We start from the raw sequence: 26,960 nt of genomic DNA, 5'->3' as shown, positions 1-26,960 counted from the left end.
CCAAGATTTCACGTAAAGAAGGGCTAATATATATTTCAAGATAATTAATACTATGCAATTGGGGACAAAAGGGGGTAACCCCACCCAGGTCCCATGGGATGTCGGTTATAAGCGGAAAAAATTCTGATTTTAACCAATTAACCTTGTATCCTGTCATGGGGCCATTCGTAGAGCAGTTGTTGTAAATGTGGGAGTGAGATAACATATTTGCTAACATACACCAGGAGGTCGTCCGCATATTGCAATACCCGATATTCCTCCCCGCTCGCATCACACTTGGTGCAGTCGTCTCTCGTTGTCTGTTGATTGTCAGTGATGAATACACCCAGTTGGTCCCTGTGGATGAGCTATGGGAGGATCTTTTCTACTAGACATTTGGCCAGGATCTTGGCATCTGCGTTAATCAAGGAGATTGGGCAGTAGAATCCGCAATCTGCCGGGTCACGCCCCTTCTTATGAAAGATGACTGTTGGCCGCAAGCATCGACTGTGGCAGGTGACCGACAGCATGTGCTTCAGCAAATACTGCTTCAAGCAGTAGGACCAGGTGATCAGACATTGCTTTATATAGATCAATAGGTAGTCTGTCCAGACTGGATGCCTTGCCGGCCAATCAGGAGCCTTTGGCCCAGGCTATCTCTGTGGCCCTAGTAGAGTTTTCCAGTTCGGCCATCTGTATGGCGCTGATGATTTTCAGTCGGAGATCTGCAAGGAAAGCAGCAATCCCACTCGTTGAAATCAGGTCTGAGTTTGCATATAGTTCAGCATAATATTCAGCGAACCGCTTATTTATATATCGTTTGCCACAGTGAGGAGGGTCCCATTGCAATCTCAAGCACCAATTATGTTCTGTGAGGCCTGTCTGGTGCAAAGGGCGAGTGCCATCAAGTGAAGGGGATGGTCCCCATCTTGATAATAGGCTTGCGACCAGCCAGAGAATGATTTTTGTACTTGTTAGTTGGAGACAGGCTTGAGCTCTGACCGTAGTCAAGTACGTTGAGCGTGTTTGGGGGCTACGGGTACGGTTATGTTGTGTCTCATTACGCAAGATATCGGCGCTAATATGAGCCTCATCTTTAATTTGTGGGTCCACCTAGAGACGCATTGCCCCCTAAGAGAGGGTTTAAAGGCGTCCCAACAGGTATTATCGATGTATCCGGGCTCAGACTGGTTTGCCAAAACGTGCCCATGTCAGTCTCGAGATGTTCAAGAAAGTCTGGATAGCCCAGTGCACTCAAATTTAAACACCATATTGACCTATTACGCAGTGTTCCAGATAGTTCAATGTGGAGAAGTAGTGGTGCGTGTCCTGACACTGTCATAGGTAATATTGTGCAATGGCGTATCGTTTGTAAAACAGTTGTGGGGACCAGCCAGAAGTCTATTCTGGAGTAAGATCTATGACGGTTCGAGAAGTAGGTAGAGACTAAGTGTTGTGGGTGCAAAGCTCACCATGATTCTACAAGTCTGAGATCGGATGTGAAGGCCTATAGAGAGGCTCGTTTGTGTGGGGTTTTGTTGTTGAAACAGGGGCGGCGCTCCATGTCGGTCTATCGTTTGGTCAATCGTTGTGCTCCAGTCACCCCCAATGAGAGTGAGAGTCTCCATAAAATATTGCAAACGTATATGTGAAGAAGGAGGGTGTATCTGTTGTGGGCGCATATATGTTTTAGAGGGTCACAGGCAGGTGTCGTATGTGGCCATGGAGGATGACATACCTCCCCTCTTTATCCTGAGTGAAAGGTATGGAATGGTATGCATTTGTCTATCAGGATTGACACCCCTCTTTTTCCCTGATGTGGGCAATGTGCAGCTGTCCCCATCCAACCACGGCATAGTTTCCCTGGTTCATGTGCATCAAGGTGCGTTTCTATGAGGAATGCAATGTCGGCCTGTACATCCCATAGGTAGTTGAGCACACGCCATCTCTTAATAGGGTGGCTGATCCCTTGAGCATTGAGGGTCACCAACCGTAATTCAGGCATCATGTCTCTGTCGGGGGGTAAGGGGTGTGAGTGGATTAGCTTTGGTGTCGAGCAGTGGGTTTTCTGTAAAACCTCTCATATTGGTTGTGTGATGCATACATGTGCGGAAGATGAATCCCCATAAAATCAAACAAACCGCTTAACATTAGAACAGTTGAACAAACTTTGTAATAGATAAACTGTATCCCAATACTGCATTGTGTGAGCCCATGCACAGGGAGGGGAAGGATAGAAATCCGGTATTTTTCCCATGCCCCATGCATGTTAGCAAACCCGTGAGGGGTCGCTAGTAGTCTGGGCAAGGGAGGGCTAATGGTGGCCCAGAGTGGCAAGTGGGGTGGTGAGGTATTGCTCGCACAGATATTATATGTTTGATCGATGATGTGGCCACCGACAAATCGTGCCCATGGCATTGATAGTACGGCGGCTTTGACAGGGCTGAAGGACATCAGATGCAGCATCGGAGGAGCTACTGTGGAACACAGCCGTTGGTAGGGTTGTATTGTGTGTGCTCACCTTTCAGGTCGGAGGTTGTGTGTTTTTTCCGACTGGGTCCTTTCGGTTGCCTGCCAGACCACAGTCTTCTCTGTCTTTCGGTTGCTGTTGTTGATGCTATTGCAAAGTCATTGCATGGTTGGTTTGCCTCTTGTCCTCCCTTTTGGTAGGGAAGTCAGTGGAGACAATCTCATTCTGTCGTAGGAGGCACCATGCTTCTTCAGGATCGAAGGAATGCCACTGTTTGCCCAGCTGACTGCATCAGATGGCTGGGAATTTTATATAGGATTTGTGGTTGGAGCCTTTTAGAACCTCAAACAGTGGACTAAATTTCCTTCTTCGTCGAGACACCTTGGGAGAGTAGCCATTGAATATGCAAATATCTGCCCCTTCTGTGCGTATTGTATGATATGATATGATATGGCATTTGTAACACGCCTATACACAATGCCTATACACCATGCCAGCTGCTCGATAGGCACCTAAAATGGCCACCTTATGCTGGAAATTGAGGCGGTGCATGGTGATGGGACGTGGGCGCTCTCCAGCAGCTGGCCTGGCAGCAGGGGCTGTGTGTACTCTTTCAATCACATAGGTCCTTGGTTCTTGGATGTGCAGTTGCTCTTGGAGGAAGCGGTAAATATATGTTTCAAGGTCTGATCCTTCCAGTTCAGGCAGACCGACGAGGCAAAGGTTATTGTGGCGGTAGTGATTCTCCTGGTCCTCTACTTTGGAACCAAGGCACTGTACTTCTCTTATCAGACCATCTAGTTTTGTAGTGGCCACCTCGCTATTATCTTCCAGCGCACTGATGCATTGTTCGTTGTCTGTAGTGTGTTCTACTTGAGCATTTAGATGGGTCTGAACATCTTGCCGATTTCTTGGACTGTGATGTTCGTCTGTTGTGTCATCTGGTCGATGACTTTCATTTCCATAACGATAACCTGAAGTTGATCCTGAATCTCCATATTTGATGTTGGTGCGAGGAGAGACGCAAGGATTTTTCAGCAGAGCACAAGTCAGCGTCCAAGTTAATGTTGCCCTCTGGTGCAGATTTTGCCATGCCCGATGGGTAGGAGGCCAGTGGGGATTGCGGTTCACAGTGAGCAAGGACTGGCCTTATTTCGCATTGTCTGGTTTCAATTGAAGAGGTCTGAAGATCTTTCAGGTTCGCAAGCCACCCTGTAGGGGAGTATAGATAGCTTTGGCAACCTCTGTGCCTGCAATATTTTCAGCTTGCACATTGGCTGCTTATGTGTGACAGAGTCCAGTAGCATCTTCGTTGTGATACATATAGTGCGTGGTTCCAGTATCCTCAGGTTGGCGGGAAGCTCTTATGCCGCTTCTAAGAGTGGCCTACCAACACCAGATGTTTGTATGTGCCACATATGTGCCATAGTTGCGAAGCCCGTCTCTCCGCTTTATCAGTGCCGGACTGATTGATTGATTGATTGATTGATTAATTTGGGTCTTATGCAGGGAGTTTGTGTTGCATGTTAATTTTTGATAGGGCCCGATGATGGGACATAAAGATTGTGTGTCAGTCAAAGCAGGCGTGGCAATGGTATAGCAGGAGTGTGTCGAGTTGGGGTAGAAACCATACGCTAGGATCCCGGCCCGACATGCATAATATCAATTGTGTGGCACGCTGCTGTAGGAGGAGATAGCAGCCTCTGAGTTACTCTGCTCACCTCTAATCCCGGTTGTAATGGGGGTCCCACCGGAACGTCTCATGCATTGTCTTCCTCGCTGCCGCTGTGGCACCGGCGCGCAGTCTGCATTGCCGATCGCTCCAGCCCTCTCAGATGTTAGTTTACTGCACTGGGCACGTTGGCTCTACCGTTTATATTGTGTCTCTCTTTAGTGCCGAGCTCATAAATTCAGTCGTTGTTCACGCTGTCACCCGTTCAATGATAGTTGGTAATAGCCGTCATCGTAAGTGACATAGAGGGGTTTTTATCAACCCATCGAGAAACATCTGCTAGCTTGCTTCACAGTGATATTTATCGATTATGAGGCGCGAGTGCTGGGCAGTGTTTCTGTTGCTGCATGGCCTCTGTATTGTGAGCTCAGCCCATATCCACCTCCACAGCGTGCTCGGGAATCTAAGCCGGCCTTTTTCAGTGCTGGTCACCACATCCTAGCCGTGCTATCCAGTCGGTCTGCTCAATCTTTCAGGAAGGCAAGTTGTGTATGTGTTATCTCTGAATCGTAGCTGATCTTTTTGAAAGGTTTACATTTTGATATTAAGGAATATATCTATTTTTAGTGTGAAAATTAAGAGATTGGGATTCCAAGATGGCCACCGACACAAGGTAGACGCATCAACTGCTGCTCCGGATTAGCTAAATTGGTAGATCCACCACCCCCAAAGTCTGGAAACATTGTGAGACAGTGAAAAACACCCTGCAGCAAGTAGAGACCGGGAATAACCCTGAATACCTCGGGAAGCAGTACCCCCAAGAAGCAAGCTGAGAAGATCTAGCCCTGAGGAAAGGGGAGCAACTTGGCCATTCCCAGAGCGGCCTCAGAGAGGAGGAGTGGCGGGCTAAAGGGAGGAAGTCTGCCATCCAAAGGGGGACCGTGCACAGGAAGGTGGTGAGGAAGCGTCAAGCATCGAAAGACAGGGCGGCTTCAGGGGGAGAGCCATTAGCCGGGAATGAGAGACACGGGATCGGAAAGAACTGACTCCCGGTCTGAATATGTATATTCTGCAAGGGGAAACCAGCAAAAGATAAAAAGGTGTGTTGGCACTGGCGAGCACCCCCTCCGCGGCGAAAACCAAAGCAGGAGGTTGAGATGCCACGGGAGAGCTGACAGAGCATGCCTGGTGTGAGGGATGTAGTTGTGGCACCACACAGACACCGCCACCCGCAGAGGGAGAAGGGATATTGATATTGATTTTTTTTTCTATCACGCTCGTCCACAAGTGTTTCAGAGCGCGACAAGGCAAGGGAGGGAAACAGGGGAGAACAAAACAACGATCTTACTAGGCCCAGTGACATTGAGAACGCGCAAGTGCATGGGAGAGGGGGAGGGGGAAAGTGCATGGAAGGGGGGAGAAGTGAAAAGTGCGGAGTAAAGGAGAAACAGATAAATAATAATAAATAAGTAAATAATAAAGGCAACAAACAGTGGTAGTGCAGCCAGTAATTGGCAAGTGTTGCGTTTAAGGCAGTAGACAAGGTAGGTCTTATAAGCGCAGGAAGAAAAAGGGGGGGCTGTATGGGTACAGATACGGACCCCAGTGCAAGGGGTGGTCCGGAGGCAGTGCAGGAGGGTGGAAGGGTGAGCAGGTACCTGGGCCCGGAGGACAGAGGGTGGCCAGGAGCACAGTGCCAAGAGAGAACAGATCAGTAGGGGAGAGGGGGAGCAAAGGCAGAAGCAAAGAGGAAGCTCTTGAGGTGCTTCCGGAACTGGAGATGGTTCTCCTCAAGCTTTAGAGTGACAGAGAGGCTGTTCCAGAGGGAGGCCCCAGCCAAAGACAGAGATCTACCACCTGCTTGTTTCTTTGGAAAACGACTGACCCTGAGGGAGTTAGAGATAGAGGAGCGAAGAGCTCGAGAGGGTAGGCATTTGCGGAGGGATAGCTGAAGATATTTTGGATCCAGGCCCCAGAAAGCCTTGTGGACAATGCAGAGGGTTTTGAATTTAATTCTTGCATCCACTGGGAGCCAGTGGAGAGATTTCAGAGCTGGAGAGATACGATCTCAGGGCTTGAGGCCAAGGACAAGTCTTGCAGTGCCGTTCTGGATTAGTTGCAGAGGGCGGAGAGTAGAGGCAGGTAGATTTAGAAAGAGGCTGTTACAATAATCCAACCTAGAGAGAACCAGAGCTTGGAAGACCATGAGCTTCTGGGGGAAGAAGAGTAAAGGCAGAGTACCTCTGAGTAGGTGCAGTAGGAAGTTTGACTTTTTAGTGACATTAGAGATGTGGGCGGAGAAGGAAAGTGTGGAGTCAAAGATGACCCTGAGGTTCTTAGCCTCGCAGGTGGGGGTAGGAGGAGGGCCAAGGGATGCCGGCCAGAGAGTGAGGGGAAAGGATGGTGAAGGAGTGCTGATGAGAAGGATCTCCATCTTGCTGCATTCAGGTAAAGATCATTGGCGGCACACCAATCTTGAATGGCAGTTACACAATCAGAGATAATAGAGGGAGAGGAGGTGGCTGAGGGCAGCCTGAAAATGAGTTCAGTGTCATCAGCGTAGCACTGGATATTTGAGCAGAAAATGGCAATGCAGTGGGCGAGAGTTGCCAGATATTGGTTAAAAAGCCAGGGCGAGAGGTTAGACTGCTGGGGAACACCACAGGTAGAGAGGAAGATAGATGATAGGAAGGAACCAAGTTGGACCTGGGAGGGTCGATCAGAGAGAAAAGAGGTCAACCAGGCCAGAGCCCGATCAGTGATACCCAGGTTATCACAGAGACAGTTGAGCAGGATGGTATGGTTGACTGTGTTGAAGGCAGGAGAGAGATCGAGGAGGATGAGGACAGAGGGAATGTTAGAGTCAAGGTTGGAGAGCCAATCTTCACGGATGTTCAGGAGAACAGTTTCCGTGCTTCTGGCAGCTCTGAAGCCAGACTGATGGTCATGGAGACAGCCAACAGAATTGGAATGAAGGTTAAGCTGAGAGATGGCCAACTTTTCCAGCAGTTTGCCCAGAATGGGAGTAATGGAAATTGGGCGATAGTTAGCCGGACAAGAAGGATCAGCTGTGGGTTTCTCGAGAAGAGGATGCACAAGGGAGTGCTTCAGAGGGGAGGGAAAGGATCCTGTGGCAAAGCAGTGGTTGCAGAAATCAGCAGGGGCCGGAGTGAGGGTGTCAATGTGGTCCGTGATGGTTTTAGAGGAACAGGGATGAACCTGTTTTGAAGAGGCTTTCATAGATCAGACTTGTCTAGCAACCTCATCAGGGGAGAAAAGAGGAAAGGACGAGAAGGAGGGTGGGGGTGGTTGAAGGAGGGTCAGCAAGCACAGACGGAGTGGGGAGGGACAGGGGAGTGGTGGAGAGGATGGACAAGATGGCCTGGATTTTTGAGATAAAGTGAGCGGCAAGGGCATTGCAAAGAGCCTGGGTGGCAACAGGTGGGGTAGAGACTGCAGCAGGGTTGGCCAGCTCCTTGCAGATTTTAAAGAGTTCGGCCGAGCTGTTAGATGCCGCAGAGACACAAGCTTGAATGTGGACTCTCTTCTTGGTGCGGACAGAGAGTCGGTATTGCCTTTGGAGCAGGCGACAGGCCAGTTTGTCAGAGGATGAACAAAAAGCCCTCCATTTCCTCTCAGCCACCCTACACTTACGTTTAAGTGTAGCTAGTTTGGAGTCATACCAGGAATTGCAGTTGGCTCTGGACTTCAAACGGATCCTCATGACAGGGGCAAGAGCATCAAGAGTATCAGAAATTGAAGAGTGGAGCAGAGACAGGGCTGTGTCAGGATGTGAGACAGCCAGAGGTGGAGGGTGGGGGGGAGAAGGTGGCGGCAAAAGCCTCAACTGACACACGCTTCATGGGCCGATGGCCGAGAAGGTTGGTGGCAGTGTTGGGGTAGGTTTGGCTTGGGGGGAAGAGAGGGAGAGATGAGAGGAGGGAGTGATCGCTCCAGGAGAGAGGAGTGGTCAGAGGGATGGAGATGGGCAGGTCAAAGGAGATCAAGACATTGAGTGTGTGCCCTGCAGAGTGAGTTGGGCCAGAGGGGAGGATGGACAGGGAGAGGGAGTCGCAGAGGTCACAGAACAGTACAGAGGAGGAACAAGGAGAGTCTAAATGGATATTGAGGTCACTGAGGAGGAGAAGTTGAGTGCTGGAGGACAGGAGGGAGGAGGAGAGGTCCATCCACTCAGAGAGAAATGAGGTGATTTGACCAGGAGGCCGGTAGATGGTAGCCACAGTAAGAGAATGAGTAGGAGAGAGAGAGAACCTACAGAAAAGGCATTCAAAAGAGGAGTAGGTCTGAGTGGGAATGATAGACGCAGCAATCCACTCAGGAAACATCAGGGCTTTCCCACCACCGGACCGGGAGGATCTGGGTACAGAGAGGATCTTGTAGCCAGCATGGAAGAGAGTGTCAAAGCTTGTGACAGAGCTGGCTGTGAACCATGTCTCAGTAAGACCAAGGACATCAAGGTCTAGTTCTTCAAGGAGATGGCAGATGTCAGAGGAGTGTTTGACAGCAGAGCGAGAATTGAAGGTGGCAATATGAAGAAGGTTGCCAGCCTTAAAGACCTTCCGGGGAGGGGTACAGATCATAGGTACGCCCTGTGGAGTAGAAAGAGCCCTAGGAGGGGCAGAGGAGGAGGAGAGAGAGGGCAAGGTAGCCAAGGGGGGAGAGGAGGGGACAGCCGGAGATGAGAGGAAATTGATGAGGCTAGGGAAGCACCTATCAAAGAGGAGGAGATTGGTCTGAGGGCCTTGGGCCATGACAGTGCCATTAAGGTAGACATTAATGATGAATTTAGAAGAGTCGAAGGAAGCCATGAGAACTTCCCAGCGAGTGCCACCATTAAGGGGAGAGGAGGAGATAGGACAGAGCACAGAGATCATATGAAGAGTCCATAGATCTGGCGAAGGAACAACAAAGAGGATGTCGGTGCTGTCTGGAGGAAGTATTGGAGTAGGTGTCAGTGATAGGAAGACCAGGGTTAGAGGCCAAGATATCTTTTTTGAACTTCTTCCTACCAGACCTAGTGAGAAGGGAAGGATAGTCAATGGAGAAGCAGTTGGAAAAGATAGGAGAAACAGAAAGCACCATGGGGTGGAAGCCACTGGCGTAACAGGGGCCCCCGCAGCCCCTGCAGTGTGGGGGGCCCTGCTAGCACATTTCTTGGGAGGGGGCCCCACTTGGAGAAAAAAATGAAAAAAATATATTTTTTCAAAATAATTTTTTTTATTTCTTTTTGAAATCACTTTGCCTTCATAAATAAATTATTTCTGTAACAGAAATAATGTCTTTATCAAGACAAGGTGACTACAAAAAGAAACTTTCTTTTTGAAGTCTGAGGGCTCCCACTACCCCATGACATGGAAGACCCCAGGCTGGAGGCCTCCACGTCATGGGGAGGGGGAGCCCTATGACTTCAAAAAGAAATAGTTTATTTTTGAAGTCACTCTGCCTTCATAAAGAAATGATTTCCGTTATGGTTCGGTCCTTAACAAAAATAATGTCTTTATGAAGTCAGAGTGATTTCAAAAAGAAACAATCAGCCTCATTACAAGTTTGGCGGTAGCCTTGCCAGTAAAACGGCAGGCTGCTGCCAAACTTGCACTTTTTCCGGCACCCGCGAATGGGCAATTACCTGGTCATTACGGCCCACCAGACCCAGTAATTGCGCATTCGCGGGCACTGGAAAAAAATGCTCCCCATTCCCATTTGATCCCCATAGGGTTCAATGGGAATGGGGAGCTCGGATGCACCAGCACCATTCAGAATGGTGCCGGTGCATCCGACATGCTCTGCTCGCGGGTGCCGGTATGCCTGCCAGGTCACACCTGGAGGGCGGGAAGTCACCCGCGAGCAGAACTCATACTTTGCCGGTCTGGTAACAACAGTACCGGCAAGCTTACCGGTACCATTGTTACCAGACCGGCAAACTTATACTGAGGCCCAATTTATTTTTGAAGTAATAGGGCTCCCCTCAACCCCATGACATGTGCGTGTGTGAGTGCATTGTGAAAGGGTGTACACTTAAATGTGAAGGTGGCTGCCTGTGTGAGTGTATGGTGAAAGGGTGCACACTTAAATGTATGAATGGCTGCCTGGGTGTGCCTACATGGTAAAAGAGTGCACACCTAAATGTAAGGATGGCTGGGTGTGCATGCGTGTATATGGTGAATGGTGTTTGTGCTTGTGTTCAGGGGCGCAACAAACCCTTCATTTCGGTGGGCTGATCCTTCAAATGTTGGGAGGGGTTCTAACTTCACGGGTGGTGGGGGAGGCAAACTTATTTGTGTGGGGGCATCAAACCTCTTTACGCATTTTAATGAGTCTATTCCAGTGCAGCTTCAATGTTACAAGCAATTAACTCTCTCCTTTAAGTGTGAAAGCACCCACTTATGAACTGTTGTGAGAATGAATAGTCTCATTTTCCCTTTCTACCTTTCCAATCACTTCCCTGGCATGAAAGTGCTAAACACACATCACAATTTCAATTGCCTAAAAAATGTGTCATTTGAATGCAGGTACTAACAGTGAAATGATTTACATTAGTAACTGCTGGCCCTTGTTAACAGCGAAACCCAGGTGCCATTTAACATCTGTGTCCTGTTCTGTCCGGCAACTGCTCTGAAGGTCAGACAGGTTGAGTCAACATAGCCCAAAATTTCTGGGGGTGAGTGCTGCAGCCCAGTCAACTGAATATTGTTAAGCCCCTACTTATTGGTAATCGTCATTACTCCTAGCCCTATTCTTCTTTGTCCCTGTACTTGTGTATGAGGCATTACTTTTGCATGAGGCAATATGCCTGATACAAAAGCAATTGAATGAGGTAGAGGTACATGGAGGTAATGCCTGACTTAGCTGCCTGTATCTTCATTACTCCTAATCCCACTCTTCCTCCTCCCAGTACAAGAAGCCTCAAATGTAAGCTCTGGGACAAGGAAGAGGGGTGTGAAGGTAATTCTGGGCCAAGGAGCTGATTTTGGAGGTTGGGATAGGGCGAGGGAGAGGGGATGTATGTGTGATCAATCATAATGGTTGTCCATGTCAAGGCTAAGCAGGCATGATATGAGGTATTAGTGGCTAGAGAGGCATTTTGGTGCAGCCAGTCCAGTTATTCCTCAGTTTGGTATGACTTTTTTTTAACTGCGCATTTCTGATAAAACAGACCTGCTCAGTGTAATTACCTGGCTAGATTGGCATTTGGGTGCTGCCAGTGTAGCCATTTCTTACTGCAGCATTGTATATTTTTTTAGCATCTGTGATAAAATGATATGATATAAGTCTATTATAACACGCCTGTACGCAAGTGTTTCTTGGCGCGACAAGCAATGGAGTGAAGATAGAGGGTGGACAAGACAAATGATCTTACTAGGCCTTGTGTCATTCAAATCGTGCAAGTCCAAGAATGAGAAATGCAAGGGGAAAGGGAGAGGGGAGTGCAAGGAAGAAGGGAGGGGGAAAACAGAGCTGTAATGCTCTGAGTAAGTGCAGCCAGGACAGTGCGGTTCTGGGTAGTGCAAGGTTACAGTTACAGCCCTAAGTGCATGGTAGGCTGGAGGCAGTGCAAGGGTGACTGGTCAAGAAAGAGCCTGGACTCAGTGAGACTCTGAGGGTAGCCAAGCAACCAGTCGTTACAGCAGACAGGTAGGTCAGGTAGGTCAGCAGGGGAGGGAGAGAGCGAAAGCAGAGGAGAACAGGAATGTTTTGAGCTGCTTCCGGAACATCAGGTGGTCCTCTAAAGTTTGAGAGGGGCAGGGAGGCCATTCCACAGGGAGGCATCTGCAGAGGAGAGAGATCTACCCCCCACTCTCTGCCTGAAGACGCGTCTAGCGCTTAGAGTGTTGGAGGTAGCCGGGGGAAGGGCTCGAGAAAAAAGGTATTTTGGAAGAGAGAGTTGGATGTAGTGTGGACCCAACTCCAGAAAGCCTTGTGGACAATGCAAAGGGTCTTGAACTTGATTCTTGCAACCACTGGGAGCCAGTGGAGAGATTTCAGGACTGTAGAGATATGATCCCTGGGCTTGTGGCCAAGGATATGTCTGGCTGTCCTGTTCGGGATTAGATGCAGAGGGCAGAGAGTAGAGGAAGGCAGCTTGAGAAAGAGGCTGTTGCAGTAGTCCAGCCTAGAGAGAAACAGGGCTCTGGAGACACCGAGCTTCTGGGGGAAAGTGAGAAAGGGAGGAGTCCCTTTGAGGAGGAGCAGCTGGTAGGTAGTGGGACTTCTTGGTGACATCCGAGTTGTGAGGAGAGAAAGAGTGAGTGGAGTCGAAGATGACACAAACGTTTTTTTGCCTCGCAGGAAGGCGAAGGAAGAGGGCCCAAGGTGGCCGGCCAGAGTGAGAGAGGGAACGCAGGGGCAGGGGTCCCAATGAGAAGGATCTCCATCTTAATGACACTAAAGTAGATATCATTGGAGGTGCATCAATCCTGAATCATGGATAGACAGTCAGGAATGAGCAAGAGATGAGAGGAGCTTGAAGGAAAGCTGAGTGCCATCCGCATAACACTGAAAGTTAGAGGAGAAGGTAGAGATCAGGAGGGCTAAAGGGGCCAAGTAGAGGTTGAAAAACCAGGGTGAGAGGATAGAGCCCTGGGGAATGCCACAGGTTGATAGAGAGGTGGCGGAGAGAAAGGGACCAAGTTGGAGCTGGGAGGGGCAGTACAAGAGGAAGGAGGTCAGCCACTCCAGGGCCTGATCCATGATGCCCAAGGTCTCATGACAGGGGCAAGAGCATCAAGAGTATCAGAAATTGAAGAGTGGAGCAGAGACAGGGCTGTGTCAGGATGTGAGACAGCCAGAGGTGGAGGGTGGGGGGGAGAAGGTGGCGGCAAAAGCCTCAACTGACACACGCTTCATGGGCCGATGGCCCATGTAGTGGATTGATCAGGATGGCGTGGTTGACTGTGTCGAAAGTAGAGGAAAGATCAAGGAGGATTAGGACAAAAGGAATGCTGGAATCAAGGTTAGAGAGTAGATCTTCACAGGTGTTCAGGAGAGAGCTCTGAAGCCAGACTGATGGTCATGGAGACAACCAACAGATTCAATGTGGAGAGTAAGCTGGAAGATGGCCAGCTTTTTTCCAAGAGTTTGCCCAGGAAAGGGGTGATGGAGATTGGGCGATAGATTGCCGGACAGGTAGGATCGGCAGACGGCTTCTTGAGGAGTGGGTGCACAAGGAATGCTTAAGGGGAGAGAGGAACGTTCCAGTGGTGAAAGAGTGATTACAGAAATCGGCCAAGGTGCAGCGTGGGTGTCAGTATGGTCCTTGATGGTTCTGGAGGAGCAGGGAGCACCTGTTTGGGTGACACTTTCATGGATCGGACTTGTCAAGAAACATTGTCAGGTGTTGTCAGAGAGAAAGAGAAGAAAGGAGGAGGAGAGGTAGAGATGGCCAAAGGGGGGCCAAGAGAGGAAGAGGGAGAGGAAGAGGAGATAGTGGACAGGATGTCCTGAGTTTTAGCGGAGAAGTGAGAGGCCAGAGCCATACAGAGGGCCTGGGCGGGAACAGGAGAGGTGAAAACCGCAACAGGATTGACCAGTTCCATGCAGATTTTAAAGAGTTTGGCCGTATTGTTAGAGGTAGCAGAGACCCGGGCTTCAATGTGTGCTCTCTTCTTGATGAGTGTTATTGCTTCGACTGGCATTTTTGTGCAACCAAGCTAGGTAGGTCTAAATGTGGCCTGGAATGCTTTACTGTAATGTTATACCGTATCTACACTGGTCTACATTGTGCAGCCAGAGGGACATGTTTTCAATGTGGCATGGCATTTTTAATAGCAAAGCATTAATGTTCCTGTGCACTGTTGGTGACTTGCATGTATTGGGCTGGTGTTACCCTACAAAACAATTGCAAACACTCTGGCTTTTTAGCCAATTATTCTCAGAAAGTGTGCTGTATATTGCATTAAAACACATATATATATATTTCCCCTAGTACAGTGTGCGGCATACCCCTTCAGCAGCAAGTTCATGCATATTGTGCAAGCGTGATAATATAGGCATGCCAGGAGCGTAGCACGACCCGTGATTTGTTACCAAGTTGGGGGGGGGGCCTCAGCATGGCTCGCAGGGGGGCCCCCACATTTTGTGTTACGCCACTGGTGGAAGCGAGGAGAGGATGGAGAAACTGGGTGGGGCTAAGGCAGGTTGGTGCGGGACAAAAGAGTGTGGTGAGGTCACTGGGCTGGCAAGTTACAGAGAAACAACAGTATACAAGCAAAATACAGAGAATTTAGCAGAAACAGCAATATTTGACTTTCTAGCAAAAAGCAAAAACACCGAGACGAGTTTCGGGAGGAGAACCCTGCACAGGGATAAACAGGCGCTAAAGGAGGAGCAGCACCCGGAGCACCCTGGGAGGAGTAGAGGAGGCCGGCGTTCCAGACGGAGCTGCATGCGAGGAACTGGGAGAAGGAGAGACGGAGCAGGACTAGATACACGGCCCGTTCGGGCGCCGCATAAGACAAGAGAGCAAAAGAGGAAGGAAGTGAGGAGCAGGAGCGCCCCAGCTCCCTCGGGACACCCACTGAGGGGGACAAGACAAAATGAAAATACCCGTTGAAGGAAGGACCCCGATGCCGCTCACTGGGGTAGCAGAACCCCGCTTGGAGAGAAATAGGAAAAGACATGAAGGCCGGAGAAAGCACCAGACGACCCGGGGGGAGGCAGGAGAGAACCCACCAAGGGGTGGCGACCAAAGACGAATATAGGGAGGTGATCCCCATTAAAGGAAGTCCAAATAAGCTACAACTTAAGGCCACCAGCAGGCCCAACCAGAAGAACAGACCCAAAGGCTATTGAGCCCTCAGGGGAACATCCCGGGGAGACGAGAGTCCTGATAGATATAGATGACTTCCAAGGCAAGGGGCAGAACGGCTAAAGTTGGCCCAGCTATAGTTGACTCTTTGGGGAGCCTCCCCACAATGTGGCCAACTCTGGAGGGTAGAGAGCTGAGTAAGGAAAGCAACAACTGCACGAAAGAATGGAAGGACCCCAAAGTAGAAGACAACATGACACATATGATGAGACAGGACGTCCGAGGGGAGATGCAAACCCTACAGTAGACCCTAGCAAAAACTTTTCAAGAAAAAGTTCCAATTGATGAAGTCCGACCTCAGCACAGTCCTGGGGGAAATAAAACACAAGATGGGACAATTAGGCGAAAGAACGGACCTGCTTGAAAGAGGCCTTCAGGAGTTAGATAAAGAAACTTCAGCAAACAGTCAAACCATAGAACGGCTAAATGTAGGGATGCAGAACCTGGAAGTACAGCTGGAAGATCTAGAGAATAGATCACGCAGAAACAACGGCAGGGTCAAAATGCTGCCAGAAACAGTGACGGACAGGGAACTGAAGGGGGAAACGCAGAGGGTCTTGAGCAATCGAGCTGGACCGAATCCACAGAGTGGGCCGAATGAATAAGGGCCCCAACGCCAGACCTCGGGAAATCTTAGCAGCATTTCCAGGATATGGTCAGAAGTAAGCAGTGATGAGAGCGGCCAGACAACAGGAACCAGTGTTATACAAGGTTCAACAGATATCACTGTTCCAGGACCTGGCGAACAGTACGCTCATTAAAAGAAGGCACATGAGCCCGATAGTGAAGGAACTGACCAAGAAAGGGATTAATTATAAATGGACCTTCCCATTTGCCCTGTTGTTCGAATGGGATGGTGTTCAAAAACATGCAACTACCCCCCAGGAAGGGGCAGACAAAATGCACCTGGACCTGGGCAGTGAGCAAGAGGGCGAAGGCCCTACCACATCAGAGGCCAGAGCGAGGCCCAGACCCTGGAAGTGGTCGATGGCAGGAGGGAGGTGCAGGAGAAGGGTGGCTCTGAAAGCACCCCCCTGAACGGTAGGGTGGAGGCGGGGGAAGCAGAGAGTGGCAAAGGATGACACAGGTGAAACAAATCCCATAGCGTGTTCATGGAAGGGGTGGTGGTCAAATAATTGGATAAAGGGCTTAGAGGCAGGGGAGTAGAAAACATGTTGGAACAAGTAAGGGTGGGTTCACCCGAGGGAGAAGGATGGAGGGGGATGGAAGGGGAAGGGGGAGTTAGGGACCTCCCAAAATTGGGGCTAGCTATAGGCAGGAGGGGCAGCGGGGAATAGGGTGAAGGGCACAAACCAAAGTGGGTGAAAAGGGAAGCAGGGGGAACAGAGTCAGAGGAAGTGCTTGAACCAGAGGAGGTACACAAAGAGGATGAGGAGGCAAGGGACTGGAATAAGGATAAATGGAAACACAGCCGTGGGAGGAACTCAAGAAAGGAACAGGGGCTTGAGCAGAAAGGGCACCATCACAAAGATCTAGGGTCAAGTGGATGACACATAACGTGAGGGGGCTTAACACCTGCCTCGAACGGAAAAAGCTAGAAAGATTTACTAAGGCTCAGGGACCGGATGTGCTCGCCTTACAGCAAACCCATCTCCTGAAAAAAGACCAGGCGTGCCTTAAGCTCAGGGGCTTCTCCCTGATATTCTTAGCATCTGGCCCCATGAGGGCAGCACTGGCCTTTAGGAACAGCTTGGACTTTAGAGTGCTGGACATCTTCAAGGAAAAAGGTGGGAGATACATAGTGGTAAGGGGAGATTACATGGGAACGCCCTACACCATCGCATCAGTATATGCACCGAATGCGGGCCAAGAACAATTCTTAAGAGACCTCCTGGGGACAGTAGAGGGCTTCGCAAAGGGACATGTTATTCTAATGGGGGACCTCAACCTGGCATGGAACAAGCGAGGAGACAGGACAACACATGTGCGTTTGGATGGAGAGTTGCCGGCCCTCAGCTGAGGGAGCACACCGAGGCAGCTGGATGAGGCATGTATGAAGGGTACTCCAAGGGCAGCAGGAGGTCCACGGAACCCAGTCAAGGATAGACTACATTTGGGTGTCAGCAAGCTTGGTGGGCAGGGTACAGCAGGTGGAGGCAGGCCCCCCGGGGATAGCAGACCATAAAGTGGTCCAAATGAAGGCGGGCCTATGGGGGCGAAGGCAGGGGGTCTGGAAATGGAAGTTCCCAGAGGAGTTACTGAGGGACCAGGTGATTCGTGGAGAAATAGAGGATAAGATAAAAGTTTTCTTCGAGCTGAATGATAGCACTGACACGAGCGAGAGCACAAGGTGGGGTGCATTCAAGGCCCTGTTGAGGGGGAAACTCATTGCATAAAAGGCAAGAAGGGATAGGCAAATGGGGAGACCCAACTAGGGGAGGATGTCGAGGTGGCGCACCTGAGGGTGAGGGATGCCACCACAAGGAAAGCACGAAGGAGTACATGTGTGCAATGGCAGCTGAGGGTGCTAAGAATAAGAAAAGCGGAAGGTGAAATGCTTTTTGTGAGGCAAAGATTTTATGCCAAAGCTAATAAGGCGGATGCACTTCTGGCATGCCTACTGAGGGGAGCAAGAATGCAGAACACAATCACAGCCATTAAAGATGAAGGGGGTAATCAACTCACTAGAACGGAAGAAATTCAAGAATGTCTGGCTAGATATTACAAGACACTATACACGTCCCCAAACCCATCGACCCAGATACAAATCGACTTCCTAGGCGCATCGCAACTCCCCAAGTTATCCCGGGAGGTGCAGGAGCTGATGGGGCAGGCTATAACAGAGGAGGAGGTGAGGGGCACCATTACGAAGTTGCCCCGGAATAAAGCTCCGGGCCTGCAGGGCTACTCCGCTTTGTTCTTTAAGGCCTACTCCCACGTATTGACCCCACAGTTGACACAGTTATTTAACACATTTAAGGAAGAAGGCCACATCACGCCTTCAATGGAGGAGGCCAAAATTATATTGATGCACAAAACAAGGAAAGGCCAAAAGGGCTGCACATCCTACAGGGCCATTGCCCTCATCAACATTGATGCAAAAATGTATACCAGGATATTGGCGAAGCGGCTGGAGGGACACATTTTGTCGCTGATCCACCAGGACCAGGCAGGTTTTGTCCTGGGTAGGCAGACAGCAGACAACATTAGAAGGGTGGCACACCTGGTGGAAAAACCACAAAAAACTGCTCTTCGGCAGTTCTATTGGCCCTAGATGCAGAGAAGGCATTTGACCGGGTGGAGTGGCCGTTCCTCTTTAGGGTCATGGAGAGAATGGAACTAGGGGGGGGGGATTCCTTAAAATGGTCCAAACCAATTACAAAAACCCCTCAACGCGCCTGATGGTGATGGCTTGGTGTCACACGCAATACGTTTAGGACAGGGGACCAAGCAGGGATACCCGCTCTCCCCCTTGCTATACGCTATCTACCTGGAACCCCTGCTCCAGGCAATGCGCGAGGCTGAGGAAGTTTGGGGGCAGGCAACATAAAGTGGCGGCGTTTGCCGACGACATGTTCCTGTCTTTAACCAGCCCAGGGGAACCAATAGAGGCCTGCGAACTTGTGACGAAATTCGGGGAGGTGTCGGGGGTTACGAATTAAACTGAAAAAATCAGAACTGCTAAACTTAACGCTGAGCAAAAAAGTGGTTGCAGGATTAAAATTGGGGTCCCCATTCAAGTGGAGCCCTGGGGGGATCAAGTACCTAGGGGTCAAAATAACCTCAACCCTGGCAGGTTGGTATGCGACTAACTACCTCCCTATGATAAAAGCAATAAAAAAGGACTTCCTGAAGTGGAGGAATTTCAAAGTCTCCTGGCTGAGAAGGTTGGCAGCGGTTAAAATGGTCACACTACCCTGACTACTCTTCCTGTTTCAGGCAATCCCCTTGGCAGTGCCCTAGAGGTCTTCAGGGAACTAGCAACAATAACAAAAGATTTTGAGGGGAAGAGGCCACTCCTAGCTTTCCGCCTACTGACGGAGCCAAAAGGGGGGGGGGTTAGCCCTACCTAACTTTCATCTATATTAAGAGGCAGCACAGTTTAGGGTGATTTGAGAATGGTTCTCAGGTATGGAAGGGAAACAATGGGTGCAGATGGATAGAGCTGTGGCCTAACATGACCTAAGGGAGGTCCTCTGGCTTTCACGGCACCACAGACCACAACACCTATGCTGAAGTAGCATAACAAAGGGGCTCGCGGATATCTGGGACAGGGTAGCAAAGAAGATGGGGATTACCCCGATATTTAACAATGAGGACTTTACCCTGGGGGTAGTAAAAGTGGCATTTGAACCATGGAAGAGAGGGGGCTGCAGGAAAATCAGGGACATGTTTCAGGATCAAATGGTAAGATCTTTCCTGGAGTGAAGCAAGACTTCGCAATAGGGGAAGGGGAAAGACACATATACTTCCAGAGTAGGCATTGGGTGATGAGCACAGATGTCAGGGCAGCGGCGACCTGCCCAGTCACCCCATTTGAAAACATTTTACTGACAAAGGAAGGGACAGAAGGGCTGATCTCAGACTTATACAAGCTACTGGAGAATGCCACCCTGAGACAAAGCTGGACCTAGTTGGCCCGATGGGACCAAATATTGGGGAGGGGCATAGGGAGGGAGGACTGGGGGAGGTTATGGAGAAGAATACCGAAGATGACGAGGGCAGTACAACTCCAAGAAGCTTGGTATCTATACGGGTGGCACTGCACACCCAAACACCTACATGCGATTTACCTGGAGGTCTCCAAGGAATGTTGGAGAGGGTGTGGGGAAGAGGGGCCGGCAGCACACATCTGGTGGGAATGTCCTAGGATTAAGCCCTTCTGCAGGGAGGTGCTGCAGGCACAGGAGCAGGCATTCAGAGAGGGAGCTAGCAAAGATCCCACGCTGGTCTTGATGGGACTGCAAGATATTGGCATGGAAAGGGAGGAGAGTGGGCGAGAAAAGGCAAAGGTAGTCTACTTTAGCAGCAATGGCCCTCATAGCACAACGATGGAAAGGACCGACGATCCCAACAGAGCAAGAATGGCTGCGGAAGATATGGGACTTAGTGGCCCTGGAATGGGTCATGTATGCTATGAACAACAACCTGGCGAAATTTGCTATAGAGTGGGGTGAGAATCTGACTTTCTTAAAAGGGGACTTCAGGGTTCAATGGTGCCCGCAGAGACTGAAACTTCTGCATTTGCTCGAACGATCCGCCGACGGAGTGAGCAAGCAGGACAAGGAAGCACTGTAGCTCTGGGCAAAGCATTGGGGCTGGAGGGAGAGAGTGGGGAGGGGGGAGTTTAATATGCTGCACAGCAATAAAAATAAGTTTGAAAAAATTAAGAGATTGCTCTTTTTGTTGTTTTATGTTTTCTCTACTATTTTAACCAATGATATGAGTGGTCTAATGTTTTAGATCATACTGTTTTCGTTTTTTCTTCTCATTGTTCTAAACTGCGGGTAAAAGTTCTGAATTGAACTGTAAACCAATAAAAAATAAAAATAAAATAAAAAATAGATTGCTTCATGTTACGTCTAATGCTGAGTTATTCAGTCTAACTTGTTTGTTTGGAAATATGATTGAGAGACTTGCCAGAGGTGTAGGGGGACATTTGAACAGCTGATCTACTCATTTAATTCTAGTCTTCTGGGGCATGATGATTGCATGGAGATATAAAGGAAATGTGCCACCTTGTTGAAATCCCATGTTGAAATGGTCTTTGGTGTGAGTGGAGATGAAACATATGAAGTTGCTATGTGAGCTGGGGCAGGGGTCTGTAACTGAGTTATCTATAACAGTGTACCAAGGGATTATGGGTGTCATTCCGAGTTTGGAGGTAGCCGGGTCCGATCTGGCTGAATGGGGACTTACCGGGTCATTCCGACCTTGGAGGACCCGGTAAGTCCCCATCAGTAAACCATTCCCCATTCCCATTTAAGCCCCCATAGGGCTCAATGGGAATGGGGAAGGTGCTAATTACGGGCCCGCAAATAGCGGGCCCGTTATTAGCGCCCTGGTCCCTTAGCAGGACCCGCAAAGGACGTGTGGTCTGACCACACATCCTTTGCGGGTCCCGCTAAGCGACCTCGGAATAGGGCGGTAAGAGTTTACCCGCACTGGCTCCTTACCGGTGCCGGTAAACCCTTACCGCCCAACTCAGAATGAGGCCCTGTGTCGGAAGCAGCCAGCTCCAAGCACAGTGAGGTCTGCTGAACATGTTGCATCTCGGTGTTCAGAAGGCAAACGTTCTTCAGCTGGACAGGCATCTTTGCTTGCCTGTATCGCTACTCACTACCTCCGATGTGCCTGGACACTGCCATGGATTGTTGGCCTCTTGGCAGGTATAGTCTAGCAGGCTGCTCTACTTCATGCAGGATACATGTGAACGTTGACCTGCACTCGTGAGCTTCTTCTCTTGAGCTTGTCTCTGCCCTGCACTCTGTGCCACCGTGAGACTGCCCTCGGTTTCCAGTCCTCCCCTCCTTTCTTCACATGGTGTGGCACCTGAGTTTTGAGTCTTCTCTATCACATGATGGGAATCTGCTTAGCAGCTCAGAGGATGTAATACCTCAAATGAAATATCCCAGCTTTTTTTAGGCACATTGTAGATGGCCTCAAGAAGACAACCACTCTCAAAGACAGTTCAAGAGTTTCAATGTCAATTTTAGTAGGGTCCAACTAAGGGCCGTTGCTCTTTTTATCGTCTTCCCTGGGTCTCACTACACCATACTTCCCTAAACACCATTGTGATCAATAGAGATCCATAACCCCTCGTCTCTAGATTCCGGCTGGATAGTGGTGAGGGCCTAAAGTCAACCGCATTATCTTTCTTACTCCCTTTGTTGTCTTCTAGGTGGATCCTAGCCTAAGGGTCCCACAAGAAGAATGATCACTGGAATTGGTGCCTTCCAATCACCCATGTATGACTCAAAATATTTACTATCATGCCCTTATCCCCCTCACCCTGTTCTTTCCTTCCTTTCATTTCCCTCTATTCCCCTCCTCTCTCTTCCTCTCACTCTCTTCTCACCCTCTCCACTCTGCTGCTCTCCACTACCCTCTCCGCTACTAGTCGCTCCCACTATTCTCCACTCCCACTGATCTGTACTCCTCGCCATGCCCTCAACTCAACAATCCCACATCTCCCTAATCTGCACCCTACATGACACTCCACCCTTCCTTCTTTCACAGTCACACTCTTTTCACTCTCTCAATCACCTTTTTCACTCAGTCTCACTTACTCCCCTACAGTCCCATTTAATCTCAATCCCCTTATTCACCAACCACACACTCTCACGCCCATGTACCACTTTCTCCACCAACCAATATCTCACCTTGCACACACACACTTTGTGATTCTCTTCCATGTTCTGCTCCACCATCCTTCCCCTGCCTGGTCTCTTGGTCTGCTTTCTCTCCCTTGACCACACCAGAACATCCCACGGTCACCGTTTTTTTCTGTACCCTTTTATCCTATTCCTCCCCTGCCATTGGCTCAATGCTTCAGCTTGTTCCCTAGGTCACTCTCTGCCTTGCTCTCCTCCAGGAGCTGGGTTACAGAGATGGGAAGCCATGAAGCACCCCCTGAGCCCTGCCCCCTTTTCAACTGGTGTTTTGCAATGGTGACGCGATACAAAAAAATCTCTGAGTGTCTGATGAGCGCACTGATTACTGGTATGCCGTTGTAGTATCTGGTCCCCCTGGGCCCACGCAGACACACACACGGACACGCATTTTTGTAGGTTTTTTTTTTTTTTTTGGATTGTCCCCAGATTGTTGGGGACAGTCAAAAGTTCCAAAAATTTCCCTCGTGGCAGCGCACGAGCACCTTTTCAGGCCGCTACTGCCTCGAGGCGACAAACGTTCTTGCTCGATCCGCATCGTGCACTCTCGTATGATGACGTGTGTCCTACGCCCAAGTCCGTAGGGCGAACGCTGTGGTAGCGATCCCGCCTCGTCGCCAGTTGTAGTATCTGGTCCCCCTGGGCCCACGCAGACACACACACGGACACGCACACAAGAACACTCGGGACGCCATGCTGCTTGCTCCGCGTCCCGGCGGGAACTGCCGCACGGGCGCACTTTATTAAACTACGCATGCGCGGGGCCACAACGAGGCCCGCGCATGCGCATCAACCAAACTGGGACGTCACAGCCGCAAGCAACATTCTGCCGTCAGGAGGTTCACAGCCTCATCACTTGCCAGTGTGTTGCATGTTCCATCCTTTGCTACAAGGATCTCTAAATGCAGTAGGCCTGCAAGGGAAGAGACAAAACATCAGCCAGCCTGTTGTAAGTGGTTCTCTGCAATTGGCACATGTAAAAGGGACAGAAACTGGGGTCCATACAACTCCCTCTCCCCGCCTCTTGGGTAGGTCTAGCTCTGGCAAACACCCTGGCAGGCCTCCTGCCCCAGGTTGAAAGGGGTGCCCATCCCCCTTTCACAGGGTCATGACACTAACCCTGTCACAAAACCGAGGGCCTGATTCTGAGCTTGTGCTAAATGTAGTGTGGAAAGCTAATATTCCCCCCTCCAGTTTCCAGCAACACTATTCTGAGGTGGGTGGAAATATTGAGGGGGAAAGATCATGCTTTCCAGCAGCAAAAGCTGTCTAAATCTATTGTTTAGAGAGAAACACGTTGTCCATTGACACTGCGAGCATTTCCTAAAAGACTGCCACTTTCAATTTTAAGAAAGTTTTCTTAAGCTTTCATTAAGAAAAGTGGTGCTGCAGTCTAGGAAATGCTATTTTTATAAAGGGAAAAGTGTGCAGCAGTGTTTAAAGCACCTCACAGGTGCTGTATTTTAACTCCTTTTTTTACATGTTAAAGCAGTGCTTTTGAAAGGAGAAATCCTCTCGAAGTGCCTGTCCTGCCCTTAGCAGGTGGATCATGGTGACTAAGGCTGCTGTCAAGCAGTAAATCAAGCACAGACAAAAGTCGTGGCTTGGATGCCACACTGCCACATTACCACTTTATTAGAATATGGTGCAGTTAAAGAAAGTGCTCATCATTCATAGATGAACACTTTCCTATTTTTGCATGCACATCAGAATCGGGCCCTGGGAATTTGCAGCAGGATAACATAATTGCTATGCTCTGTAATTTGTACTATAATCATACCACACACCATCATTCTGTGGTGTTTCCTGATTTCTGATAGCACAGTCCCCTCAAAGTATGCATTGTTCGGTTAAATATGGCTCTGTGGTTCACCGACTAGCTCTGTACCCCTCTTTCTGTCTATCTCCTGTTTTTCCAGCATCACACTATGGTGCCCTGCTCCCTGTACCCTGTATTCACTGGACTTCCTGAATAGTTTTAACTCTCATCTTCTCACCCTGACAGGGCCTTACCAGGCTCTCCAGTGTTCATCACCCCTAATGGGTCTGCCCCTCGCCTATCTTCAGTTATCGGGGGAGTCATCCGGTATCCTTCATGTGTCCTAGTCCCCGTGAACACATCACTGATGGCAACGCCTCTGTAAGCACTCAACAAACAATGTACTGTTTGTCCTCTTTAAATTCACTTAAGTGGAATTCAAGATGGCAGCCAGTCCTTGAAGCTGCACAACCCCTGAGCTCCACCCGGGCGAAAGTGGAGCTCAGGGGTTGTGGGAAAGGAGAAATTACCAGCTTAATACCCCCAAAAATAACAGCAACTGATCCCCAGGAAGCGCGTGGGAACCCCCACACAACATATCCTTGAAGAGCAGTCCGCTCATCGGGAAGCACAGAGAGTAGGAGTCGCCTCCGAAAAGCTGCGTCGTCCCAGGCCAGAGCTGCGGCAACTCTACAACAGGAGCAGTAAATACACCAGGGCCCCGGGGATCTTGGCGCGCCTCCCCCACTCCCGCTCTCCACACCCCTGACACAGCGGAGATCTCCCGACAAGGACCCGGCAGCTGCAGCGGACCATTGAGGCAAAACGGGACGGACAACTCACCCCCCAGAAAGATACGAAGGACACAAAGAGGGCGGCACGGGCGGCCCTGCTCCCTCCCGGTGGCCGTCTGACCCACAGTGAGCACTTCCCGCTGCGAAGCGGAGGCCCGTGCTGAACATCAACAGGAGTGCCCGTGGAGTGGGGGCCGCGGCCCGCCTCCGGAGAACTGTGTTGTCCCGGGGGAGCCGCGGTGGCTTGGAGGTGAGAGCCGTAGAGGCATCAGCGCTCCGAGGACCTTGGACCGCCTCCCCCGCTCCCACTCTCCATATTGCCTGCACATCGGGAATCCCCCGGCAGGGTGCGGCGGACCGGTGGGGCAGGCTGGACAGCCCCCAAAAGGACGTGGGAGGGTGGCTTGGGCGGCTCTGCTCCCTCCCGGACGCCATGCTGCCCAGAAAGAGCTCTCCAGCACCTGCAAACCGGGGCCCGCTGGGGGGGCGCTGGGCTCTCCTGCACCGAACCCCAACTCGGGCTCATGAGGAGGAGGCCGCAGCCCCCGCGTCCCCCACCCCCATGGGGGCCTCAGAGAGAACACCATTTGGAGGAGCTTCGCCTGGAAGCCAAAGGAAGCAGCACCCAGGCAATAGGATGCCGGGACTACAAGATCACTGGTACAAAGCCACTGCAAAGCAGGACACATAACAGACAACAGAGCTTGTAATTTAAAAGAGTTGAAGGAGACACCGCAAAATGGCGCCAACAAGTCCCGCAAGAAACTGAGACCACCGAAATCCCCACCTGGAAGCTACAACCTAAGCGGACCAGCCCAACGACTAGCGAGATATCAGCCGGAAACCTGGAACAGCATCACGGGGGGGGAAGAGACGGTAAGGGCAAAGCAGCACATCCCGCAGCTGAGTAAACAACAGCTCTGTGAGCAGAGCCCTACCACACAGCAATACAACTCCAGCGTAGGGGATCCCCATAGCATCAGACCCGGATCCCCGCAAGACACTGCCTGCAAATATGAAGTAGCTGCGCTGGCCGGTGAAGCACCATCCGTCCCACGGGTGCGCCCGAACACAACACAGCGCACACACAAAAGCATTGTGTACTCAGTGACTCAAAAGACACGTGCTGCAGGATAACAAATAGTGGATAGCACCGCATATGGACACTTCACTAACACTACACCAGCCACGGCGAAAGCGAACAAAACAGACCGGAGACCCGGAGATGCCCAGCTGGAGACAACAACGGTGATATTGCAGCCCAAATATAACGGAAGCATGACAGATGTCAGGCACAAAAAAAGATGTCAGGCACAAAACAACAGAGCACCCCCGCAAAAACCAGATCTACGGCGAAGGCGCGAAGCAGACAGCTCGAACTATACTGGGGGCAACCTCAGGAGGGGAGCCAGCACAAGAATAACATAGAAACAGAAACAGATGTAGCGGACACCAACACGATGTCGTTGAGTAAAGAGGATCTACAGGATGAGAAGCATCGAAAACAGAATGATGGAATCTCTCCAGAGCCAACTGGGCAAAATCCGCGAAGAACTAAAATCCTCCCTCCAGCAGGTGAAGAAAGACATTGGGGAGCTGCAAGACAGAGTGGACATCATGGAGAAGGGCCTCTCAGGGACAACAGAAGAGGTCAGACAGAATAGCATCCTCCTAGAACAGCTCTCCAGAGCTACACACAACTTGGAACTGCAAGCAGAGGACCTTGAGAATCGCTCACGAAGGTCCAACATACGAGTCAAAGGCCTGGACGAGATGATCGGGGACAAAGACTTTAAAGACCTTAAAGACACAATCCAACTGTGCTTCAGCAGCATGCTCAACAACATTCCACCAGAAGAAATATCCATCGACAGAATACATAGAGTGGGGCCTAAGCAAAATGACCCGGGAGCCAGGCCAAGAGACGTACTTATGGCAATGTCCTCATATCTAATGAATCAAGGGACCCAACGCTCCGGAGGGACGCCGCAGGAGGCGAAAAAAGACTCCTTGGTCCCACCACTGTGAGGGTGAAACAAGTTTGGAAGTTTATAATAGTTCTGGTTCGGTTAAGTTATGATGGGATTTGTTTGGGGCATGGTCCGCAAC

The sequence above is a fragment of the Ambystoma mexicanum genome, chromosome 7q, assembly GCF_040938575.1.
Source record: "Ambystoma mexicanum isolate Mex_15411 chromosome 7q, UKY_AmexF1_1, whole genome shotgun sequence".
NCBI classification, from domain to species: domain Eukaryota; kingdom Metazoa; phylum Chordata; class Amphibia; order Caudata; family Ambystomatidae; genus Ambystoma; species Ambystoma mexicanum.
This window is presented reverse-complemented; position numbering follows the sequence as displayed.